Source organism: Lagenorhynchus albirostris, chromosome 2 (genome assembly GCF_949774975.1).
Source record: "Lagenorhynchus albirostris chromosome 2, mLagAlb1.1, whole genome shotgun sequence".
In the NCBI taxonomy this organism is placed as follows: domain Eukaryota; kingdom Metazoa; phylum Chordata; class Mammalia; order Artiodactyla; family Delphinidae; genus Lagenorhynchus; species Lagenorhynchus albirostris.
Window position 1 is genome coordinate 7,256,897 of NC_083096.1, and position 26,837 is coordinate 7,283,733.

Consider the following 26,837-nt stretch of genomic DNA (forward strand, 5'->3'; position numbering starts at 1 on the left):
GGAGGGGGAGAGAGAATGGAACCTGGAGGAAGGTGGTCAAATGTACAAACTTCCAGTAATAAGATAAGTACTAGGGATGTGATGTACAACATGATGACTTTTGTTAATACTGATGCACAACATATTGGAAAGTTGTTGAGAGAGTAATCCTAAGAGTTCTCATGCAAGGAGAATTTTTTTTCTTTTCTTTTTCATATATCTATATGAGAGGATGGATGTTAGGTGAGACTACTGGGGTCATCATTTCACAATATATGTAAATAAAACACTGTGCTCTATGCCTTAAACTTATACAGTGATATATGTCAATTATTTCTCAATAAAACTAGAAAAGAATGGTTACTTTTCCCCTCTTGCAGCTGGTAGCATAAGAGGATTTTTCTACGATCTAAACCATGAGAACCTGGTAGGGCTCGTTAAAATGTGGTGGTCCCCTAAGACTGGGCCCCTCAGAGTTTTTAACTCTCAAGTTACTCTACACTGAGCCTCCAGAAGTTCATCAATTACAGTTTAAAATGTTCCTTCTGATATTGGTTCTAGTTGTAGTTGTTTGGTTCTGGGCTTCTGCTCCTGATAAGCTGAGATTTTTCTATATCTGTCTGTATGTTTTTAAAGTTTTTCAGTGCTTCAGTCTGCACTGAGATCTCAATTCTCTAATGGATCTAAAAATTGTTTATATTCAGTTTGTTCATCTTTTTTCTTGTTGTACTGATAGGGGTGATGACTTCCAGGCTCTTTACATGTTGGACTGGCCAAATGGATATTGATGAGAGCACTAAAGCGGTTCCATAGGAAAAGGAAAATATATCACCAACAAATGAAACTGAAACAACTTACTATCCATACAGAAAAGAGAAGAAACTTGACCCTAGTCTCACACCATAGAGAAAAAAATCAAATTGTGATGAGCCATACACCTAAATTAAATGTTATAAAAATTTGCTTAAATAAAACATATAAGAATATGTTTGCAACTTTGATAGAGGCAAGGATTTCTTAAAAAGAACAGAGAAAGCACAAATGTAGAAGATAAAATTGAGAAATTGGACGTCATTGAAAGTAAAACCTTCAGCTGCTCTTTAAAAGATAGTTTTGTCTCAAAAGATATACATTAAACTTTCTTAAAACTTTAACCATATCTAAGTTAAGAATTATAGAAACAAATAAGAGGAACCAGTCTAGCTATATTAAGCAGAAAAGGAGGAATGTAAGTGTATAATATAGTTCACAGAACCCCTTGGGTATTATGAAAACTAAAGCTCTTCCTGCTGGAAAGAGAGCAAAATGATATCAGGAAGCTTTTTCATGGAAACATTGGTGCTGCTTCAATCTGCTTCTGAACAGCTGCTATGCCAGAGAATGAATTCTGGAATACGAATAAAAATAGTCTGAAAAGCCCAAACACCTGTCTTTCTCTGTTTACATTTACTCTCTTAATTTTCAAGTCTTCTCTATACACCTGATTAGGTGATTCTGGTTCAAATGTTGGTACTCCAATCAAAAAGAGGTCTGAGAAATTTAGTTTAAAAATTTGCAACCAATAAATGGAGAAAGTCATATTCAAGTGACTAGAAAGATTTGAACCCATATTTTGATATCTGCCATATTCTATCCCTTGAACTATACATTTTTCTTTCATTTATAAATTCTAAACAAAAAGTCACCTATTTTTGCCTAAAATGCAGCCAGACCACAAAATAATTAACAATACACTTTTTACCTCTTCCAAATGAAGACACTGAAATTCTCATCGTTCACTGCATTAATTTATGGTTGATGTTTATTTCTCCCTCTCAGTCTGAATATAATATTGATAATCACAAAAAATTCTTTAAGAGAAAGGAGAGATGAATGAAAATTATTTCATATGCATTTGATTTATAGGTTTAAGGTCAAATTTTATATGTTTAATATTTTAACATTTTCGTATGTTAAATAGATATATCATATTTAATTTCCTTTCTTAATATCTATTTCAGAGATGTTAAGTAAACCTCACTGTGTACCTCATACTTCTCTTTTATTCTGTGCAATTTTATCTTTTTCATATAATCTGTTTATTCTGAATATTTTAAACCAATCATCCTTAACAATGTTTTGTTTGTCTGCTGCATTGATTTGTTTTTTTCCTAAGTGATTCTCCAATAATATTAATGTTGTCTTCAATGTTTCCTTAGTTCTGATTTTTCATCTTTGATCACTGTGGTCTTTTAAATTTCTTTGAGCATGGAACACCCCTGTTTAAAATTTTCTTCTTTTTATCATATGAAGAATGTTTGAATTGATTTCAGAAAGTATTATAGATTTTTAAGAATGTCTGATTGTATTTTTCTTTTGTAGTTTCATGAAATTTTTATTTTATTTATTTATTAAAAAGAATTTGTTTTTGGCTGCACCATGCAGCTCATGGGATCTTAGTTCCCGAACCATGGATTGAACCCATGCCCCCTGTAGTGGAAGAACAGAGTCCTAACCACTGGACCACCAGGGAATTCCCCTTTTTTTCTTTTTTAAAAAATCTCATTTTCTCATATCCAGTGTTCTCTCTGCCGTGTGTAAGGAAACTAAATTTTGTTCCCATTTTGTTCTTTTATATAAATCCTAATTGATCTGTTTCTGGACCATACTATTTCCATATCTGCTCAGGAAAAACTACTGATTTCCTAGTATTTATTATTTTTTTTAATTAAAATGGGTTATTTATGCCTTGGTATCCACTCCACCAACTTTTTTTTTTTTTAAAGAATAACTTCTAAATATGTCTTCTCTCCTGAATTTTGTAAATACTTTCTATTTCTAAACATGTTCGTTCATAGTAATCATAGTTAAGTGCTTTGCAGGGTGTTATGTATCTGCCTCTCTCAGAGAACCTGATCCCATTCAACAAGCTCAACCATTGCACAGTGTGGCAGAGACAATAATATATATTCATAAAATGACTTATTTTTTTGTTTGCACATAGAAAAATATATTCCTAACCTGTCTTCCACCCATGTGGGTTCTTATGATTGAATTCCAGTCAAAGGACTATGGGGAAAAGTCATTTTGATCATGATCTTTCCCACCCTCTCTATCCTGGTCTATATGAATGGAATTAACTCTCTTATCTTAATATAGATATAAAATGGAAGAAGCAAGAATCATTGAGTTTATTGCTTGGAGAAGAGCCTTCAAAGACAGCCATCAAACAAAGAATATTCACATCAGACTTGTTTTAAGTGGGAAATACAGATTTTTCTGCAAGAAATTTGGAAATGTGACATTGATAACCTAAATCACTTAGCAGAACAGAAGAGAACTGTGTGACATGTACCTGCAAATTGTTACAGGAGAGTTCAAAACCTCCTACAGCTGAGGTTTCTAAAATTGAAATTCCTCACATTATCTCTATAATATATCTTTTAAAAATATTAGCTCACATTAGTTCAAATGGATTTCTATTCCTAGCTCCTCATTATTCTTAGGAGAAAAAGGCTGTAGTCCTCTGGATTCTGTTATTGGATTTCTTGCCATCTGTCTGAATAATCATTGTGACAGTCAGAATTCCTAGTCACAAGCTGGGCCGGATGCAGCTGCTTTAAGCAGACAATGAGATCATTAAAAGGATATTGTATAATTCACAGAGAGGGCTGGCAATGAAGGCCTGATTTCATATAATCCCATAATGGCTTTATAGGTGAATTCTACTAAAATTTAGAGAAGAGTTAACACCTATTCTTCTCAAACTATTCCAAAAAATTGCAGAGGAAGGAACACTTCTGAACTCATTCTATGATGCCACCATCACCCTGACACCAAAACAAGCCAAAGATATCACAAAAAAAGAAAATTATAGGCCAATATCACTGATGAACATAGATGCAAAAATCCTCAACAAAATGATAACAAATGAAATCCAACAATATATTACAATATAATACACCATGATCAAGTGAGATTTATTCCAGGGATGGAAGAATTTTTCAATATTCACAAATCAATCAGTGTGATACACCACATCAACAAATTGAAGGATAAAAATCATATGATCATCTCAGTAGATGCAGAAAAAGATTTTGATAAGATTCAACATCTATTTATGATAAAAACTTTCCAGAAAGTACGCATAGAGGGAACATACCTCAACATAATAAAGGCCATATATGAAAACCCCACAGCTAACATAACACTCAACAGTGAAAAAGCAGAAAGCATTTCCTCTAAGATCAGGAAAAAGACAAGGATGCCCACTCTTGCCACTTTTATTCAAGATAGTTTTGGAAGTCCTAGCCACAGTAGGTAGAGAAGAAAAAGAAATAAAAGAATCCAAATTGGAAAAGAAGTAAAACTGAAACTGTTTGCAGATGACATAATACTATACATAGAAAATACTAAAGATGCTACCAGAAAACTAGCAGAGATCATCAATGAATTCGGTAAAGCTGCAGGATTCAAAACTAATATATAGAAATCTGTTGCTTTTCTATACACTAACAACAAAGTATCAGAAAGAGAAATTAAGGAAACAATGCCATTTACCATCACATCAAAAATAATAAAATACCTGGGAATAAACCTACCTAAGGAGGCAAAAGACCTGTACTCTGAAAGCTGTTAGGATGCTGATGAAAGAAAATGAAGATGATAACATGCAGATTGAAAGAAAATGAATATGATAACATGCAGGTAGAAAGAAAATGAAGATGATAACATGCAGATAGAAAGATAGACCATGTTCTTGGTTTGGAAGAATCAATATTGTCAAAATGACTATACCACCCAAGGCAATCTACAGATTCAATGCAATCCTCATTGAAATACCAATAGCATATTTTACAGAACTAGAACAAGTAATTTTAAATTTTGTATGGAAATACAAAAGACCCTGAATAGCCAAAACAATCTTGAGAAAGAAGAAGAGAGCTGGAGAAATTGCACTCCCTGACGTCAGACTATACTACAAAGCTACAGTAAACATGTATAAATTTTGAAGGATTTTTTTTTCTCTTTTTGGGGGAATGATTTTATTACATGAGTATATAACCGAATTGAGTCCTGTTTTGACATTGAAATCTATATATGAATGGTTTAAAATACCCAACTGCATATTGTGTGAAAGAAAAATGTCCTGCCCAAGACCAAGGTTAATCCAGTTTTCTGGAGAAAGAAATAAAAGAACATTGTCATGATAAATTCTGTCACCAGTTTCCTGCTTAACCACCGGTGTCATTAATATATTTATGTATGTATTCATATATATATTCATTCTTATATATATCACAAGCCACTTAAAATTGTGATAGATATTTATGAAGATTTTTGGGACTTATGAGAGGCTCAAACACTGTACCTCACTAAAAATTACATTTAAAATTCTTTTGGTAATATATTCTCAGTCTTTACAGTCCTCTTGTCTGCCTACCTACTGAGAATTGATAACCATTCAGGGTCAACAGAGTATCATATTTTATTCTCCTTTTCTCCTTTTTACATTTTTTCTGATATTCAGTCTTCCCCTCTTGGCTTGCCCTGGGAACTTACTAAATATATAATAATATCAGTAATATATTGAGATTATGGGGACACACATATATTTTAGACACTATGCATTACAGGTAATGCCTAATTTAACTTTCATCAAAAGCTTATGGTATAGGAGTTATTATCATTTTACTTTTTAGATGGATGAACTATGTATTAAGAAAGTTAACTTGTCAAAATTTTTGTGTCTGTAATATGGTCCCAAATTTCTAAGTCATTTATTTTCAGAAAGATTGTTATGTGTAGGGATTAGAAAAACCTCTAGAGTCCTGGACTTTGCTATAAACATGTGATGGTCGTGGACCTGACTGCCCTCACACATGTGAAATACCTTCTTAGACCCTATATTGAAAATTAAAATTGTCTATTTACTTTCCTGTAGGTTCTCATTGACTTCCTAGATAGTAAGCACAAGAGGGCAGGGGTATGTTTACTTTATTTATCATTTTATAATCAAGGCCTTTTATTGTGTCAATTTCAGTCATTATACCTAGCAATGAATATTTATTGAATGAATGAATATATGGAGTATAATTGAGATATATCAAAGGAAATGAGACATTGGAAACATTATTGACTCAACTGATTTCTGCCTCCAGGAATTAGGTTTCAATGTCAAAATCATTTTACCTGTAAGCATTCAGGGGTTGAAAAATTCAGAATTAAAGGTGGATCATTAAACACCCTGTGAATATGAAGCCCAAACACAAATGATAAAGGATCTATACTCAAAATTGTGTGACTGAGAGTTGAAACTAGTATATCTGCATTCATCCATGTTAAAGACTTTTTCTTTGTTCAAAATAACATGCTTATTTCAACTTCAATTTCAGAAACATAAGTATAGACATAAATATTATATAGTAATAAATTATTTCAAGAAATTTGTAAAGGGCTAAAATAATCAATACTCACATAAATTTAAAATAGTATTCCATGAGTTATATTATGCTACAGTGAACACTTTCAGATAACAATATTTTGAAGACTTTATGTCATATCCTTATTAGCGTATGTTTATAGTGTTCTTTAAATATTACACATTGAATTTCCATTTAGGAAATCAAATTATCTAACTTGAATTTATTCAAGCATGATTTATCCATTTCATTCTTTACCAGAGACAGTCATAAACATTAAGTTCTTGTCATCATTCAATATTAAAATTCATACAGGAAAGGATCAAAGATCAGATGTCTTGCTTCCATTATTTTCTAATTCAAAACTAATTCCGAAGAATATTGAAATCACCTCTTAATGTCAAAAAGAAATTTGGTTTTCCAGTGATTAATCTCACAGATTTCTCCACAAGTTTGACTGTTTCTTCTCAGTCTTTTCTGTGAACTTCTGTGCCCTGCTTCCTGGGTGTTGGTGACTCTTGAATTTCTATCCTCAGGTCACTGCCCCTTTCTTTTCTGCTTTTACTGCAGAAGGTAATGTGCTCACACAAGTTATTATATGAGCAATATTCAAATCTACATTTATAGCTTAGTCTAGGACCTACTTAAAAAAATACACTGCTTGCACATTTGAGGCACATGTTAAGACTCTAATTATTTAAAACCTCACAGAAGATTTGTCCCTACTCCTCCAGTGTTCTTATTTTAGGTTTTCACCAACTTCTACCTCATCTTCATGCCATAAATCTTTTTTTCTTATGCCATAAATCTGTAGGTCATTAAGCTTTTTTTTTAATCAATGATTTTCAATCTTTACTGCTTCTCTAAGATATATTTAAAATACGTAAGAACACATTTTATTGTCACAAAGACAGAAGTATCACTGGTTTTTAGTAGACCAAAGCCAGATACCCCCAAATCCTGTAATACACTAGATAATAATAAACAAATAATCATCCTTCCAAAATGCCAATATTACCTGTTTTAAAAACAATGTGCTATCCACAGTGTGCCAATCTAGAATCCTACTTCTTTTACTGCTGCAATATTTTTTACATTTATTTCTTATTTTTCGTCTCTAATACCAATTTCTGTTTCAAGATCTCATAAGATCTTGGCTATTTTACTGCAATATTTTCTGAGATGTTGCATGAATTGAATCACTCATGTATTTACTGAACAATTTTTAAGTGCCTTGAATATGCCAGACATTTTTCTAGGCACTGGTGATAGAATAATGAATAAGTTATACAAAGTACATTATTTTAAATAACCCCATTCTTGTGAAAGGAGACAAATAACATGAAATTAAATATACTCAATAACAAAATCAGAGAGTAAAAATAATATGTAAAAAATAAAAATACTATGTGGTAAGCAGCAACTGAGAAAGCAGGGGCAAATTTGAATAGGATGGAGGCACAAAGGGAGTAGCAATTATAACAGCATTTGTATTGAACAGATAGGAGACCATCGCAAATAAATTGGAGAGGATAAGTTGTCCAGAGACCGCAATGTGATGAGGTTGGCTGAACAGTCAGGAGGCAGATGTCATGGGCCATTGTAGAGAGGGACTATGCATTCCAGCATGCCCCAGATGAGGTCATAAATGTTGTTTGGGTGTAATTATTAATAACGTCCCCTAATGTTCACCCTCAGAAACTTTTACACAAGGAATTATACAATCAAGGAATTATACAATCATTCTATTTACAGAATACGTTAAAAAATTGGCATCTAACATGTACGAAAAGTTGAGAACTTTTTGAAAGGTAACAATGGACAGAAATGACCTAATTTAAGTAAAAACAACACTATTATGTGAAATTTTATAGGTGAGGAAGGAGGAAAGGGAAAGGTGAGAAAGATAGAAGATGAAAACGGAATAGAAGTATATTGCAGCCATCCTAGTGACAGTAACAACAGAATGGATGAGGGTTATGACAGCTCAAGTCCATATGGCAAAATCAACTATAACAACTCCTGCCTTTTTCTATTCTATTGGGATCTTTACATTGGCAGCAGCATAAACTCCAGAGAGTTCAACTGAGTGGAAAAGAGAACTGATGCCTGGGTATCTTGGTGCCTTTTTGAATTGCATTTCCTTCTACATCCTAATTTTCACTTTACCACTACGAACATTGACTTGCTTTTCTTTCTCGGAACACTCCACAATGCTATACACATGCTTTCCTTTGACAGATTTTCTTCTTACCTGGAAATATTTAAATCCTACCCTTTCTTAATCTATTCATTCTTTGGACTCAGCTCCAGTGTTATCAACTCTAACTCACCTTTACTGAATTCCTAGTTCACCAATTCATGAGCTCTTCATGGTTATTAAGCAGCAAGTTGTTTAGACATATAGACCAAATCTTATCTTCTGCCCCCATTGGCTATCTGGTGTAAAAAATATTATGCAATTACAGACTTTTAGAATTAACATTATGCATCATTTTGCACCAGCATGAGATATGAGAGGCAGAGACCCTCTTTTCTTATTGGCTTTTTTTCTGCTGGAAATCACAAAGATATAACACAGTTTCAATTATCCTTGGATTTTTGCATTGAGTTTTATTTGAATGCAAACCCATGTTTAAATCAGGCCAATTGTGGTTACGTAGTTATATTTACAGGATTTACAATCTGACCCCAATCCCTTACCTCACAGACAAGTACTTCCCCCTCCAAAAAAATACTTTTTTAAAAGAAAATCATCTTTGATTTTCATACTTGTGTTCCTAGTGCCTACCTGGCATTTGGATATACATTAGGCACTCAGTAAGTATTAGTTTTAAAAACTGAAGAGCTGCTTTGGTGGAAGTCCTAAACATAAAATTCAATGTTTCTGTAATTGCTATTTCTTCACTGATGATCTAGAAAGTTTACACAAGACTCTTTGTATACTAGATAAATCAAATGAATCATGAATATTTATTCTTGAAGCAGTAGGTTTCGTATCTGCTGATGGTGACTTTTAGTTATCTGCCACATATGACCCTCACTTCTCAATCAATTCAGATGTTGACATTTAAAATAAAATCATCATATTCTCTAGGGAATTAAAATAACCTAGCAACTTGACACCCACATCATTTACTTAAAATATACAAGAAAAAGTCTTTTTTAATAGCCAGAAATTTTACCTGGTTGCTTTGTTTCTATGAAATTGTACTGACCTTCCATTTATGACTTTAATTTTTATCTTAATATTTTATCTTTCTAGCTTGCAAGTCCTTTATTGATTACTGTCATATTTACCACCAACAATATATGGTGGCTCCAAAGACTTTAATTTTTTTCTATTATTACAATTCTTTTTAGTATACAATTAATCATGTCAGCATACTGACCAGCAATTTCAAAGTCAAAAAAAAAATTCTTTAGAAATATATTTCTTATTGAGATGAATGGAGATATTTTATTTTGTTTGCTTCAAGTAGTTTTTATTTCCCCATGGATTATTGCTTTTGTTAGAATTAGTGTTTTGTTTTCATAGGTATAACCTCTGAGGAAACTTGGTCACATAAAATAGATGGAAATGGAAGGAATTTTAATATGTTTATAGCATACCATTATTCTAGCTCATTTCAAGTTATAAGTCAAAATGTATACAAAAATCTATCATCACTAAATATAATTAATGATTGATCAACTGATAACTAGGCTAAGCACCTTTTCAATTTTGTTTAAATCAAAGGAACAAAAAACATCTGATATGTAATAGGATTTGTTTCTCTGTCATTAGGTGCCTGTTAACTTTTTCAATTTTCTGAAATTTTACAAATGCCTTTAGCAAGTCATAAGACTAATAATTACGTGTATTACGGTTTCATGTACAGAGACATTATTTTATCAGCTTTACAAACTATTTTGGGAAAATAAAAATTATAATATCATTACACATATGCTATTACAGTATTCAAATGAAATGTTTTTAAAAAATCTCTTGTCTGTTTAGATGGTTCTTGTCAAAACTTTAAAATTGAATTTTATCTATTTTCTACTTTATTGAAGTTTTTATATAATTTAACAATTTAGTGAAAGCAATCTTCATTGTCAAACCATTAGCCAAATCAGATTCAGTTCTCTAGAAAATGTTTATTTTCATTTTTCAATTCATATAACATATTAATGTATATTTAAAGAAATATTTAAAAAATACAGATATAAATTATGAAATTCAGTTTTAAAGCCATGACCAACAGCATTTACAGGCAATATAATTAATTTGTCTATGTTTATAATAAACTATGAAATAAGATGATATAATAGTTTCTCATTATCATTATAATAAAGTAGTATAATATGTTGCTAAAATTGTTATTTATGAAGTGAGATGTATGATAAAATAAAGAGTATTATTTCCAAGTAATATTTATGGATGGATATGCAGAACTCTAATTTTGATATCTAAGTAATAAATAAGAACATGAATAAGAAATAAATTCTTTCATTTTTAGTTTTAACTATAATTTCCCCTGTATTTAATAAAAAAGAAAATTATATACTGCTAAAATCAAACAGGTAATATAGTAAATACACTATATTATAAGAAAAAATGAGAAATGACCATAAGTGGAATAAATATTTTATGACATTTTAATAAAATTATGTTACCTATTTTATAGAATTATGAACAACTTATCTAAAAGAAGTCACATTGTTTTTTCCTTTAATGTATCCTGAATTAGTTTGACCATCCTGGGAAGCACTCCAGTGACATTTAAAAGATTTGGCATCATAAACAAATTTAGCTTTTTTTTTTCATGCCTTTCCTTTCCACATACTCACTCTTCCTAACGATGAGTTGTGAGAAAGCTTAAAAACACTGCTTACTCTTAAACACTGCTTAATCATTTTTATCTTTTGATATTTTATTTGATTTAGACAGAAGAAGAAAATCACTGTCACCAACTTCTCTACAGTATCTTTGAATTTTAAATATCTCAACAAGTGCCAAAATATTTTGCTTCTAAAGTCTCATTAACTCAACAAAAATATGTATAAAAAAGCACACATTTTATGATATAATAGATCATAAAAGGGGCTTCTGCAAGAACCAATAATTCTAACTGACACTTTCTTTTGCATCCCAGGTGATTTCACACCCAGGAGTAATACATCAGAATAAAATTCCAGACAGCAAGAGGATGTATTTCTTTTTTGGGGTAGGAGATTTCGGGGAAGAGGATGTGGAAAAGGTGAACCTAGAGACACATATAGGTTAGTTCTCAGGCAGATCAATTTTAGTAAAGATACCATAGGGAAATTACAGATGTAGAAATTTATTTTTATAACACTATCCATGTTCCCTCCATTAACCTTGGAAATGCTTCGTGTAGTGCATTCTAAGAACTGTGGTATCAGAAGTTTCATCTAGGCTAATTAGCATATTATTACACTGATCTGAAACATGAATAAGTATTAGCTAATTTATTGTTATAATCCATACAACTACTGGAGTGAGGAGGGGTTTTGAAGTGTATTAAAAATCCTCATTCATTATCAAATGTTACACATTTACCTCTATCAGTAGATTTCTGAGTTTCTCTTATAGAATGTTTGATAATTGTTTAATTGAGGTGAAGTATATAACTAAATACATTTTGTGTACCAATTACATATAATTTTCCCATTTAATAAATAATTTTGACTATTTATTATATTTCAGTATTTATATTGGCTTCTACAGATAAAGTGATGGCCAATCACTAACTCCATCCTCAAGTAGTCCATAGTGTATCAGCAGAAGCAAGCTAAGTAGACACAATCAATGCAGAGAGTGGGGCATTATGATAGAATTAGCAGAAAAGCCACTGGAAGGATATGTATGCCAATTTTGGACTGGAAGAAAGCTTCCTGAAGGAAACAGATACAGTGCAATCTCTGGACTGTGAGACGAATTCATGGAAACAACAGAAATATGTAGGAGCATGCTTTGATATAAAGATCACCTATCATCACTTCAATAAATTTTCTACAGTTGTGTACAAAGTGTTGATCTGAATTATGTCAACATAGTTCTTTCAATAGGTAATAGCAATTTCATAAATATTTGACTATTCTTATTATCTGGTACTCTGCTTATTGTGTATCTCTATGTATTGGAAATTTTATAAATATAAACAATGCAAATGAGACAGATAATATAATAAAGATGAGATAATATTCTCAGAAAGAAAGATTATAATTATTACAACATAAGTGACTACGAATGGTGGTTAACTCTAATGCAGATAATCGTGCATCTTATGTATGTGCATGCCTACATGGATATGTGTATATATGTGTGGGTGTGGACATGGGTCAGTGTGGAGTGATGTGAAAAATTCCATCTATCCAAATTAGCTGTTCATTTAGGAAAAGTTACAAAAATCAAGTAATTTGGAATTTAAAAATTATTCAGGGTATGCATGTTGTACTAGGTTGTGAAACTAAATCCTAAATAAAATGTGTTGGCTTCAAAGTTCTTTGTTGACTTTGCAGACACAACAGAGAGCTTGACAGTAAGAAATGACTCCATAGTTTCATAGTTGTTCAGGTAAATCAGTGTAACAGTCTGTGTTGCAGTGGTCCCAATTTTTAATCTTTAATATATGACTGATCTGTATCTTGCCTATGATTTTTTGACCCAATAAGCTCAGAACAATAGGGCAAAACTGACTCACGAGGTGGTCAAATGACTTTATAACTGAAAACATTTTAGAAATAAGACGATGAAGTATTTCAACCCACAGTATTAATGTGTTTTTGCAGCCTAGAAAGAAGTTGTTTTATTGCAGTATACTTATTGTGTTTATTATTGAAGATTAATCTTTAAGAGAATATGAAATATGAGAGAACCCAGAACACTAGGCATGATTTTAATTTGAAAGAGGAAATTGGAACTGTTAAGTGTGTGAGGTTAAGTCACATAGCATAATCAGATTTGTTAAGGCCTGTAAATGATATTGGAATGTGTAAGAGAACTTAATTTACTACATTTATTATTTTGGCTTATTATATTTATTAGATTTCTTTAAATGCTTAGAAATAGTTTACTTGATAAATCCTAATAGTATTCTATGAGGTATTGAGAGTACTTAAGAATATCATTTTAACTCCAGAAATATAGAATAAAATGTTATTGTAATTTAATTAGCCAAATTTGTAAATGGAGTATGATCATTTGGGGAAATTTAATATTTTAACTTGTTCCATGAAACATTAATTAAATCACAAGGAAAATAAATATTATTTGCAAATTTAAATTGTAAGCTAAAAATAATTTAGGTTTTCAAATGTATACGGTTAATAAATTAAATTCCAATATGCATGCACAATCAAACTGCAATTACCCTATACAGACACACACACACACTCACATACATACTCATACAACATTAGAATATTAAACATTCTAAATGACATCAGCTGAGTGACCTTGAGAGACTATCTTAACCTCATCAATTTCCCTTTGCTGTAAAATAAGGATAATAATAGGATCTAACTCATAGAGCTGATCTGAGCAAGTAGAGCATTGAATGATATAATAAATGTAAAAAAGATTCAGAAGTTGCTTGACTTCAAAAACATGCTACAAAATAACTTTATAACCTAAACAATGACATCACATGGCAATCTACTACATTCAGTGAGATTTTTCTTCCTTTAGTACGAAATATTGCTTATTTGTTGACCTTCAAAATGAGATGTTGCTTTAGGTTACAATTTTCTTTCTTTCCACTGTATACTGATAATTATTTGGAAATGCCATTACTCAGAAATATATATAAAAGATGATTTATGAAACTCAAGGTTTTTTCATGTGTCCATAAATAATTATTGAATATCTAATGTTTGCCAGGAATCTCACATTTTCTTTATCCATTTATCTCTTGATGGAAACATGGGCTGTTTCTGCATTTTAGCTATTGTAAATAATGCTGCAATGAGCATGGGAATGCAGATATCTCTTCAGGATCCTGATTTCAATTATAATGGATATATAGCTAGCAATGGAGTTGTTGGATCATATGGTAGTTTTACTTTTAATGTTTTGAGAGACCATTATACTGTATTCCAAAGCAGTTGTACCATTTTACATTCCCAGTTTACAAGAGTTCTAAGGGTTCCAATTTCTCCACATCCTTGCCAACACTTGTCATCTTTTGACTTTTTGATAACAGCCATCCTAACAGGTGTGAGATGATATTTCAGTGTGTTTTGATTTGCATTTTCTTGATGATTAGTGATGTTGAGCACCTTTTCATATACATATTGGGAATTTGTACATCTTCTTTGGAGAATCTCTGTTCAACTCCTTTGCCCATTTTTAATCTTTCTTTTTAAAGATGTTAAGTTGTAAGCATTTCATATATATGTATATATGAAATGCTTACATTTCTTATATTTAATATATATATATATATATATACACACATATATATATGTTGCATTAACCCCTTATCACATGAGTGGCTTGAAAACATTTTTTCCCATTTCCATAGGTTGACTTTTCACTTTTTAAATTGTTTCCTTTGCTGTGCAGAAGTTTTTTATTTCACATAGTCCCACTTGTCTATTTCAGCTTCCGTTAACTGTACCTATGCATGTGGTGTCATATCCAAGAATCCATTGCCAAGACCAATGTCAGAAATCTTTTCTCCTATGTTTTCTGCTAGGAAATATACAGCTTTCTTATGTGTAAGTCCTTAATCTCTTTTGAGGTGATCTTTGTGTATAGTTTAAGATAGGGGTCCAATTTTAATCTTTTGCATTTGAATATCCAGTTATCCTAGCACCATTTGTTGAAGAGACTGTCCCTCCCTATTGTGTGTTCCTGGCACACCTGTCAAAGATCCGTTGACCATATATGCATGGGTTTATTTATGCGATCTCTATTCTGTTCCATTAGTTTATGTCTCTTTTTATGCCAGTTCCACATTGATTACTGTATTTTTGTAATATATTTTGCAATCAGGAAGTATGATGACTCCAGCTTTGTTCTTTTTTCTCAAGATCACTGTGGCTATTCTGGAACTTTCATGGTTCCATATGAATTTTAGTATTGTTTAGAAGATATTAAGTGGTATATACCTGTATCTCTCTCTGTATAATTTATATATAACATAATACTTCAAAATTGTAAATATTTGAGTTTTCCTTACAGGTCAAAGATAAAATAAAAGTATTTAACATTGTTGTTGTTATAGACTAATATATGGATTAGTCAAAAGGAGACACATATTAGAGAAGACACATTTTTGTTTTTTTCTATGAATTGATTTCTAATATGCATCTCATATATTACCTTCTTTCTCCTTTGATACCTCTGGAATGAATTAAAGTATGTTTCAGGTAATTTCAAAGCTATCTAAAAAAGTCTAAGCCCAAGAAGTTTTAAAGTCGTGATCTAAATAATTTAAAAAAAATTTTGCAGCAAGATATGTGCCTTAATATTTTATATGTATATATATAGTATACATTTGCCATAACCTTTAATTTTATTTATTATGTATATTAGAAACTGATTCTAATTCATGTCTATTTGCATATGAGGTATATAAAATCAATTTTCAAAAATTTCACCTTCTTTTTAGTACAGAATAAAAATATGTCATAGCTATTCAATAAAAGATAACAATATTAGAGACTATTATGTATGATTCATTTTTTTTGGTTTAATATGAATAGCCACAATTAGAATCTGACATTATAAAAACTGGAGATAAATGTATTCCTTAAAATATTAACTAGTAAAAAATGGAATATTTAATACTTTTGGAATGATTAACCATGTTACTAAAAAAAGCATTTTATTCTTCTTCTAAGTATTAATAATTGATAATCCTAGGACAAATTTAAGGAAAATTAGGAGGTACTCAAATGTTGTGTTCCAGTCCCTAACAACCTTTGCTTACCTGAAATGGAATTCTTCAGATTAAAAATATCACTTTTTATCAAAACCCAATAAGTGTGTATAATACAATAAAATGTGATTTTGCAATTAAATAATATGAGCCTTTATGCCACTTTTGACTTTTAGGCAACTTTGTGTTCAAAGTTATTTTAGAGAAGTTATAAAAGGTCCTTTCCCTACAGATTTCACAGCAGCTCATTTCTAGCTCAGTGCACTGAAGTGAGCATCTTCAAAATGTGATCTTTTTTTGAGGTATCATCAAAAGAAGATGACATCAAAATCTTATCTTATACTCCTTATTAGGAACTTTGTTTTCCTCAACATGGAAAAAGGGCTGGATTCACATTTATATCTAACTTCCATCTGTGACAGTTTTTGCTTGGCAGATTAGGCCAATAATTTTGTCTTTATAGAGAATAGAAATGACACTATCAATGACACCGTGTGAAAGATTGACTACCTTGTCATCTGTATAGTTACCTGCTTACCAGGCCCATAATGAATGCTAGTTGGTTTTTTAATTGCCATTTCACATTATCTTTACATTTTTGAGTCTCTTTTTATTTTTCTTCTTCTAGTATCTTGCTTTACCTGGGATTTTTTTTTAATGTTTGTACCCTTCCAACCTTAAAAGCAATGGATGAATCCATGACATATTTTTCTTATGAACATTTAAAACATATGCAAAGGAAGAGAGAAAAAAGGAAGAAGACTATAGGTTAGCATAATCAAGAGTTATTTCTTCACCAGTTATGGCAGTGGAAGTAAGAACAATATAGAAGAGGAAGAATATATGACTCCTTCTTTTCTGTCTAGGGACATTAATTCCCAAAGGGAATAATGATTTGAAGGTGTGTGTGTGAGTGTATGTGTGTGTGTTTGATGTTATAAACAGGAGGGTGAAAGAAGAGAAAGAAAAATCCACAGGAAAATTTTTACTCAAACTTTGAAATCCTTCCAAGAAAAAATTATAGGCAAGGCATTATTTCTGAACTATCTAGTCACTAAGTTGGCAGGGGAACAAGGAACAAAATCACAGTCTATGTGTAATAAAATCCTCATTTACCATTGGACCTGCAAAGGCAATATCCGTTGATCTCTGAAAACAAAGTATTTCTTGGGATTATTTTTAAGCAGAGCTTCAATTAGGACACTCTGAGAGCATTTCTAGAATTTGTAGGGTGTAACTTTTATAAAAAGACCTAAGAAGTGATAAGGCAAATTCTCATATCGTTCACAAATTATACTTTCTCTTTTTAACAGCTTTATCGAGGTATAATTGATAAACAAAACCTGCAGAAATGTTTAACATATACAGTTTAATGGGTTTGGGCATATGCATACACCTATGATGCTATCACCACAATCAAGATAATAGACATAGTCATCACCTCCAAATAAGTCTTTGTGTCCTTTTATTATTATTTTTGTGTGTGTAGTTAGAATGTTTAACATGAGATCTAGTTTCTAACAAATTTTTAAGTATGTAATGTCATGTCCTTAACTATAGCTACTACATAGATCTCCAGAATTTGAGCACTTTGTCATATAATTGTTGGCCATTTATCTGTTCAAGTCTTTTGCCTATTTTTAATTATTTGTTTTTGCTTTTTTGGTTGTTGTTGAGATGTAGAAGTTTCTTATACATTTTTGATATAAACTTCTTCTTAGTTAAATGGTTTGCAAATATTTTCTTCCATTCCATAGGTTGACTTCCACTCTTTTTTTTTTTTTTTCTGTGCAGGGCAGAAGTTTTTTAGTTCAATGTTGTCCTATATGTCTATTTTACTTTTGTCTTGTGTTTTGGTGTCATGTCCAAGAAATCATTGCCAAAACCAATGTCAAGAGCCTGTTTCTCTAGTTTTCTTGTAGGAGTTTTACAGTTTTAGGTCTTTCATTTAAGTTCTTAATCCATTCTGAGTTGATCTTTGAATATGGTATAAGATAGAGGTTCAGTTTCAGTCTTTTGCATGTGAATATCCAGTTTTCCCAATACCAGTTGTTGAAGAGACTTCCCTTTCATCTTTCTGTATTCTCAGCATCTTTATCAAAGGTCAGTTGACTATATATGTGTGAGGATTTTTGCATCAAGGGATTTTGGCCTGTAATTTCTTTTCCTGCAGTATCTTTGTTTGATTTTAGTATCCAGGTAATGCTGGCGTCATAAAATGAGTTGATAATGTTCCCTTTTCTTCAAAATTTTGGGAGTTTGAGAAGGATTGGTAATCATTCTTCTTTATATGTTTGGTAAAATTTACCAGAGGAGCCATCTGTTCCTAGGCTTTTCTTTGCTGGGAGGTTTTTTTTTTTTCCCTTGTATTTTTTTTTTTTGATTCAATCTCTTAAATCACTGGTCTGTTCAAATTTTCTATTTCTTTATTGTTCATACTTGATATGTTGTATGTTTCTAAAAACATATTCATTTTTCTAGGTTATCCAAATTTTGACATACAGTTTTTCATAGTGAAGTCATATCAAGTATGTTTTCCAACTCACAGTGTGAAACTGGAAGTCAATAATTATTAATCAATAAGAAGGAGAAGTGGAAAATTCACAAATACATGGAAACGAAAAAATATATTCCTGGGCTTCCCTGGTGGCACAGTGGTTGAAGAGGTCACAACAGTGAGAGGCCTGCGTACCGCAAAAAAAAAAAAAAAAAAAAAAAAAAAAATTCCTGAACAACCAGTGGTCCAAGAAAAAATTCAAAATGAAAATCAGAAAATATATTGAGACAAATAAAAATAAAAACACAACATACTAAAACTTACGGTATGTAGCAAAAGCAGTCCTAAGAGGGAAGCTTACAGCAATAAAAATCTACGTTAAAAGGAAGAAAGCTTGACTTCCGGGAAGATGGCGGAAGAGTAAGACGCGGAGATCACCTTCCTCTCCACAGATACACCAGAAATACATCTACGCGTGGAACAACTCCTACGGAACACCTACTGAACGCTGGCAGAAGACCTCAGACCTCCCAAAAGGCAAGGAACCCCCCACGTACCTGGTTAGGGCAAAAGAAAAAACTAAACAGAGACAAAAGGATAGGGACGGGTCCTGCACCAGCGGGAGAGAGCTGTGAAGGAGGAAAAGTGTCCACACACTAGGAAGCCCCTTTGCGGGTGGAGACTTCGGGAGGGGAGTGGGGGAGCTTGGGAGCCGCGGAGGAGAGCACAGCAACAGGGGTGCGGAGGGCAAAGCGGACAGATTCCAGCGCAGAGGATCGGGCCGACCGGCACTCACCAGCGAGAGGCTTGTCTGCTCGCCCGCCATGGCGGGCGGGACTGGGAGCTGAGGCTCCGGCTTTTGTCGGAGCGCCGGGAGAGGACTGAGGTTGGCGGCGTGAACACAGCCTGCAGGGCGTTGGTGCGCCGCGGCTAGCAGGGAGAGAGTCCGGGGAAAAGTCTGGACCTGCCGAAGAGGCAAGAGACTTTAACGTCCCTCTTTGTTTCCTGCTGCACGAGGAGAGGGGATTAAGAACCCTGCTTGAGAGAGCTCCAGGGACGGGCGCGAGCCGCGGCTAAGAGTGCGGAGCCCAGAAACGGACATGGGACGCTAAGGCCGCTGCTGCCGCCGCCAGGAGGCCTGTGTGCGAACACAGGTCACTAGCCACACGCCCTTCCGGGGAGCCTGTGCGGCCCACCACTGCCAGGGTCCCGGGATCCAGTGACAACTCCCCCAGGAGAACGCAGGGCGCGCCTCAGGCTGCAGCATCACGCCGGCCTCTGCCGCTGCAGGCCCGCCCCGCACTCCGTGACCCTCCCTACCCCCCGGCCTGGGTGAGCCAGAGCCTCCGAATCAGCGGCTCCTTTAACCGCGTCCTGTCTGAGCAAAGAACAGACGCCCTCCGGCGACCTACACGCACAGGCGGGGCCAAATCCAAAGCTGAGCCCCTGGGAACTGTGAGAACAAAGAAGAGAAAGGGAAATCTCTCCCAGCAGCCTCAGAAGCAGCGGATTAAAGCTCCACAATCAACTTGATATACCCTGCATCTGTGGAATACCTGAATAGACAACGAATCATCCCAAATTAAGGAGCCCTGTGGATGAAAGGCTCTTGGTGCTGCAGCCAGGAGTCAGTGCTGTGCCTCTGAGGTGGGAGAGCCAACTTCAGGACACTGGTCCACAAGAGGCCTCCCAGCTGCACATAATATCAAACAGCAAAAATCTCCGAGAGATCTCCATCTTAACGCCAGCACCCAGCTTCACTCAACGACCAGCAAGCTACAGTGCTGGACATCCTATGCCAAACAACTAGCAAGACAGGAACACAACCCCACCCATTAGCAGAGAGGCTGCCCAAAATCATAATAAGTCTACAGACACCCCAAAACACACCACCAGACGTGGACCTGCCCAACAGAAAGACAAGATCCAGCCTCATCCACCAGAACACAGGCACTAGTACCCTCCACCAGGAAGCCTACACAACCCACTGAACCAACCTTAGCCACTGGGGACAGACACAAAAAACAACAGGAACTACGAACCTTCAGCCTGCAAAAAAGGAGACCCCAAACACAGTAAGATAAGCAAAATGAAAAGACAGAAAAACACACAGCAGATGAAGGAGCAAGATAAAAACCCACCAGACCTAACAAATGAAGAGGAAATAGGCAGTCTACCTGAAAAAGAATTCAGAATAATGATAGTAAGGTTGATCCGAAATCTTGGAGATAGAATGGACAATAGAATGGACAAATTGCAAGAATCAGTTAACAAGGACCTAGAAGAACTAAAGATGAAACAAGCAACGATGAACAACACAATAAATGAAATTAAAAATACTCTAGATGGGATCAATAGCAGAATAACTGAGGCAGAAGAACGGATAAGTGACCTGGAAGATAAAATAGTGGAAATAACTACTGCAGAGCAGAAAAAAGAAAAAAGAATGAAAAGAACTGAGGACAGTCTCAGAGACCTCTGGGACGACATTAAACGCACCAACATTCGAATTATAGGGGTTCCAGAAGAAGAAGGGAAAAAGAAAGGGACTGAGAAAATATTTGAAGAGATTATAGATGAAAACTTCCCTAATATGGGAAAGGAAATAGTTAATCAAGTCCAGGAAGCACAGAGAGTCCCATACAGGATAAATCCAAGGAGAAATACGCCAAGACACATATTAATCAAACTGTCAAAAATTAAATACAAAGAAAACATATTAAAAGCAGCAAGGGAAAAACAACAAATAACACACAAGGGAATCCCCATAAGGTTAACAGCTGATCTTTCAGCAGAAACTCTGCAAGCCAGAAGGGAGTGGCAGGACATATTGAAAGTGTTGAAGGAGAAAAACCTGCAACCAAGATTACTCTACCCAGCAAGGATCTCATTCAGATTTGATGGAGAAATTAAAACCTTTACAGACAAGCAAAAGCTGAGAGAGTTCAGCACCACCAAACCAGCTCTACAACAACTGCTAAAGGCACTTCTCTAGGCAAGAAACACAAAAGAAGGAAAGGACCTACAATAACGAACCCAAAACAATTTAGAAAATGGGAATAGGAACACACATATCGATAATTACCTTAAATGTAAATGGACTAAATGCTCCCACCAAAAGACACAGATTGGCTGAATGGATACAAAAACAAGACCCATATATTTGCTGTCTACAAGAGACCCACTTCAGACCTAGACACACATACAGACTGAAAGTAAGGGGATGGAAAAAGGTATTTCATGCAAATGGAAACCAAAAGAAAGCTGGAGTAGCAATTCTCATATCAGACAAAATAGACTTTAAAACAAAGACCATTACAAGAGACAAAGAAGGACACTACATAATGATCAAGGGATCGATCCAAGAGGAAGATATAACAATTGTAAATATTTATGCACCCAACTTAGGTGCACCTCAATACATAAGGCAAATACTGACAACCATAAAAGGGGAAATCGACAGTAACACATTCATAGTAGGGGACTTTAACACCCCACTTTCACCAATGGACAGATCATCCAAAATGAAAATAAATAAGGAAACACAAGCTTTAAATGATACATTAAACGAGATGGAGTTAATTGATATTTATAGGACATTCCATCCAAAAACAACAGAATACACATTTTTCTCAAGTGCTCATGGAACATTCTCCAGGATAGATCATATCTTGGGTCACAAATCAAGCCTTGGTAAATTTAGGAAACTTGAAATTGTATCAAGTATCTTTTCTGACCACACGCCAATGAGACTAGATATCAATTACAGGAAAAGATCTGTAAAAAATACAAACACATGGAGGCTAAACAATACACTACTTAATAATGAAGTGATCACTGAAGAAATCAAAGAGGAAATCAAAAAATACCTAGAAACAAATGACAATCGAGACACAACGACCCAAAACCTGTGGGATGCAGCAAAAGCTGTTCTAAGGGGGAAGTTTATAGCAATACAAGCCCACCTTAAGAAGCAGGAAACATCTCGAATAAACAACCTAACCTTGCACCTCAAGCAATTAGAGAAAGAAGAACAAAAAAACACCAAAGCTAGCAGAAGGAAAGAAATCATAAAAATCAGATCACAAATAAATGAAAAAGAAATGAAGGAAACAATAGCAAAGATCAATAAAACTAAAAGCTGGTTCTTTGAGAAGATAAACAAAATAGATAAACCACGAGCCAGACTATCAAGAAAAAAAGGGAGAAGACTCAAATCAATAGAATTAGAAATGAAAAAGGAGAGGTAACAACTGACACTGCAGAAATAAAAGAGATCATGAGAGATTACTACAAGCAACTCTATGCCAATAAAATGGACAATCTGGAAGAAATGGACAAATTCTTAGAAATGCACAACCTGCCAAGACTGAATCAGGAAGAAATAGAAAATATGAACAGACCAATCACAAGCACTGAAATTGAAACTGTGATTAAAAATCTTCCAACAAAGAAAAGCCCAGGACCAGATGGCTTCACAGGCGAATTCTATCAAACATTTAGAGAAGAGCTAACACCTATCCTTCTCAAACTCTTCCAAAATATAGCAGAGGGAGGAACACTCCCAAACTCCTTCTACGAGGCCACCATCACCTTGATACCAAAACCAGACAAGGATGTCACAAAGAAAGAAAACTACAGGCCAATATCACTGATGAACATAGATGCAAAAATCCTCAACAAAATACTAGCAAACAGAATCCAACAGCACATTAAAAGGATCATACACCATGATCAAGTGGGGTTTATTCCAGGAATGCAAGGATTCTTCAATATACGCAAATCTATCAATGTGATAAACCGTATTAACAAACTGAAGGAGAAAAAACATATGATCATCTCAATAGACGCAGAGAAAGCTTTTGACAAAATTCAACACCCATTTATGATAAAAACCCTGCAGAAAGTAGGCATAGAGGGAACTTTCCTCAACATAATAAAGGCCGTATATGACAAGCCCACAGCAAACATCATCCTCAATGGTGAAAAACTGAAAGCATTTCCACTAAGATCAGGAATAAGACAAGGTTGCCCACTCTCACCACTCTTATTCAACATAGTTTTGGAAGTTTTAGCCACAGCAATCAGAGAAGAAAAGGAAATAAAAGGAATCCAAATCGGAAAAGAAGAAGTAAAGCTGTCACTGTTTGCAGATGACATGATCCTATACATAGAGAACCCTAAAGATGCTACCAGAAAACTACTAGAGCTAATCAATGAATTTGGTAAAGTGGCAGGATACAAAATTAATGCACAGAAATCTCTGGCATTCCTATATACTAATGATGAAAAATCTGAAAGTGAAATCAAGAAAACACTCCCATTTACCATTGCAACAAAAAGAATAAAATATCTAGGAATAAACCTACCTAAGGAGACAAAAGATCTGTATGCAGAAAATTATAAGACACTGATGAAAGAAATTAAAGATGATACAAATAGATGGAGAGATATACCATGTTCTTGGATTGGAAGAATCAACATTGTGAAAATGACTCTACTACCCAAAGCAATCTATAGATTCAATGCAACCCCTATCAAACTACCACTGGCATTTTTCACAGAACTAGAACAAAAAATTTCACAATTTGTATGGAAACACAAAAGACCCCGAATAGCCAAAGCAATCTTGAGAACGAAAAAAGGAACTGGAGGAATCAGGCTCCCAGACTTCAGACTATACTACAAAGCTACAGTTATCAAGACGGTATGGTACTGGCACAAAAACAGAAAGATAGATCAATGGAACAGGATAGAAAGCCCAGAGATAAACCCACGCACATATGGTCACCTTATCTTTGACAAAGGAGGCAGAAATGTACAGTGGAGAAAGGACAGCCTATTCAATAAGTGGTGCTGGGAAAACTGGACAGCTACATGTAAAAGTATGAGATTAGATCACTCCCTAACACCATACACAAAAATAAGCTCAAAATGGATTAAAGACCTAAATGTAAGGCCAGAAACTATCAAACTCTTAGAGGAAAACATAGGCAGAACACTCTATGACATAAATCACAGCAAGGTCCTTTTTGACCCACCTCCTAGAGAAATGGAAATAAAAACAAAAGTAAACAAATGGGACCTAATGAAACTTCAAAGCTTTTGCACAGCAAAGGAAACCATAAACAAGACCAAAAGACAACCCTCAGAATGGGAGAAAATATTTGCAAATGAAGCAACGGACAAAGGATTAATCTCCAAAATTTATAAGCAGCTCATGCAGCTTAATAACAAAAAAACAAACAACCCAATCCAAAAATGGGCAGAAAACCTAAATAGACATTTCTCCAAAGAAGATATACAGACTGCCAACAAACACATGAAAGAATGCTCAACATCACTAATCATTAGAGAAATGCAAATCAAAACTACAATGAGATATCATCTCACACCAGTCAGAATGGCCATCATCAAAAAATCTAGAAACAATAAATGCTGGAGAGGGTGTGGAGAAAAGGGAACCCTCTTACACTGTTGGTGGGAATGTAAATTGATACAGCCACTGTGGAGAACAGTATGGAGGTTCCTTAAAAAGCTACAAATAGAACTACCATATGACCCAGCAATCCCACTACTGGGCATATACCCTGAGAAAACCATAATTCAAAAAGAGTCATGTACCAAAATGTTCATTGCAGCTCTATTTACAATAGCCCAGAGATGGAAACAACCTAAGTGTCCATCATCGGATGAATGGATAAAGAAGATGTGGCACATATATACAATGGAATATTACTCAGCCATAAAAAGAGACGAAATTGAGCTATTTGTAATGAGGTGGATAGACCTAGAGTCTGTCATACAGAGTGAAGTAAGTCAGAAAGAGAGAGACAAATACCGTATGCTAACACATATATATGGAATTTAAAAAAAAATGTCATGAAAAACCTAGGGGTGAAACAGGAATAGAGACACAGACTTACTAGAGAATGGACTTGAGGCTATGGGGAGGGGGAAGGGTAAACGGTGACAAAGCGATAAAGAGGCATGGACATATATACACTACCAAAAGTAAGGTAGTTAGCTAGTGGGAAGCAGCCGCATAGCACAGGGAGATCAGCTCGGTGCTTTGTGACCGCCTGGAGGGGTGGGATAGGGAGGGTGGGAGGGAGGGAGACGCAAGCGGGAAGAGATATGGGAATATATGTATATATATAAGTGATTCATTTTGTTGTGAAGCTGAAACTAACATACCATTGTAAAGCAATTATACTCCAATAAAGATGTTAAAAAAAAAATTAACAAAGACAAGAGCTGTTTCTTTGAAAATAATTTGATAAGAACAATAACAGTAATAATAGAACCCTCACAGGACCTAGTAAGAAAAATGGAGAGACTTTCACTAAATAAAACATGGTGTGTCAAAATTACAAAAGTTCAGACATGGTAGGCACAATGTACTTAAAGTGAATTATAAACAAATATACACCAATAAAAATTGTGAAACACAGTTAAAAAATTAATTTCTACAGAATGTTAGATTTGACCAAAGAAGAAACAGAAAACTTTAATATACAGATAATAGCTAAAGAAACTGAAAATATTCATGCCATAAAAACTCTTACCTAAAATATCATAGAAAGTTCTACCTAATACTTTGAAGATGAAAAATATAATTCCTGTCTGATACAGATTGTTCCAAAGAAGAGATGACTGAAGGCTGTTGAGCTCATTTTATGGTGATAGTAGAAATTATCTTAAAACTGGATAAAGCCAATAGAAAAGAAATAAACAGGCACATCCATCTAATTCTCTACTCAGTGCAGTCACTGCAATATACTTGATTCATTTGGTAAAGGTTTAAAAAAACTGGACAATATGACCCTCAGCACAAGCTTTTAGTTTTATATTGTTTTGACAGATATTTGATTTGCTCTGGATTTTACAAATTAGAGGAAATCACTTCAGAAAAAAGATACTGCTTCTATGTATTCATGTGTCATATGTTTATTATCTTTTATATTTTCTCCATGTATATTTAGTTTTGTCGTTATATCACGGAGGATTATTGTCTAGGAAATAATCGTAATGGTGAATCATTTATTATTAATGTTAATAAAGGTG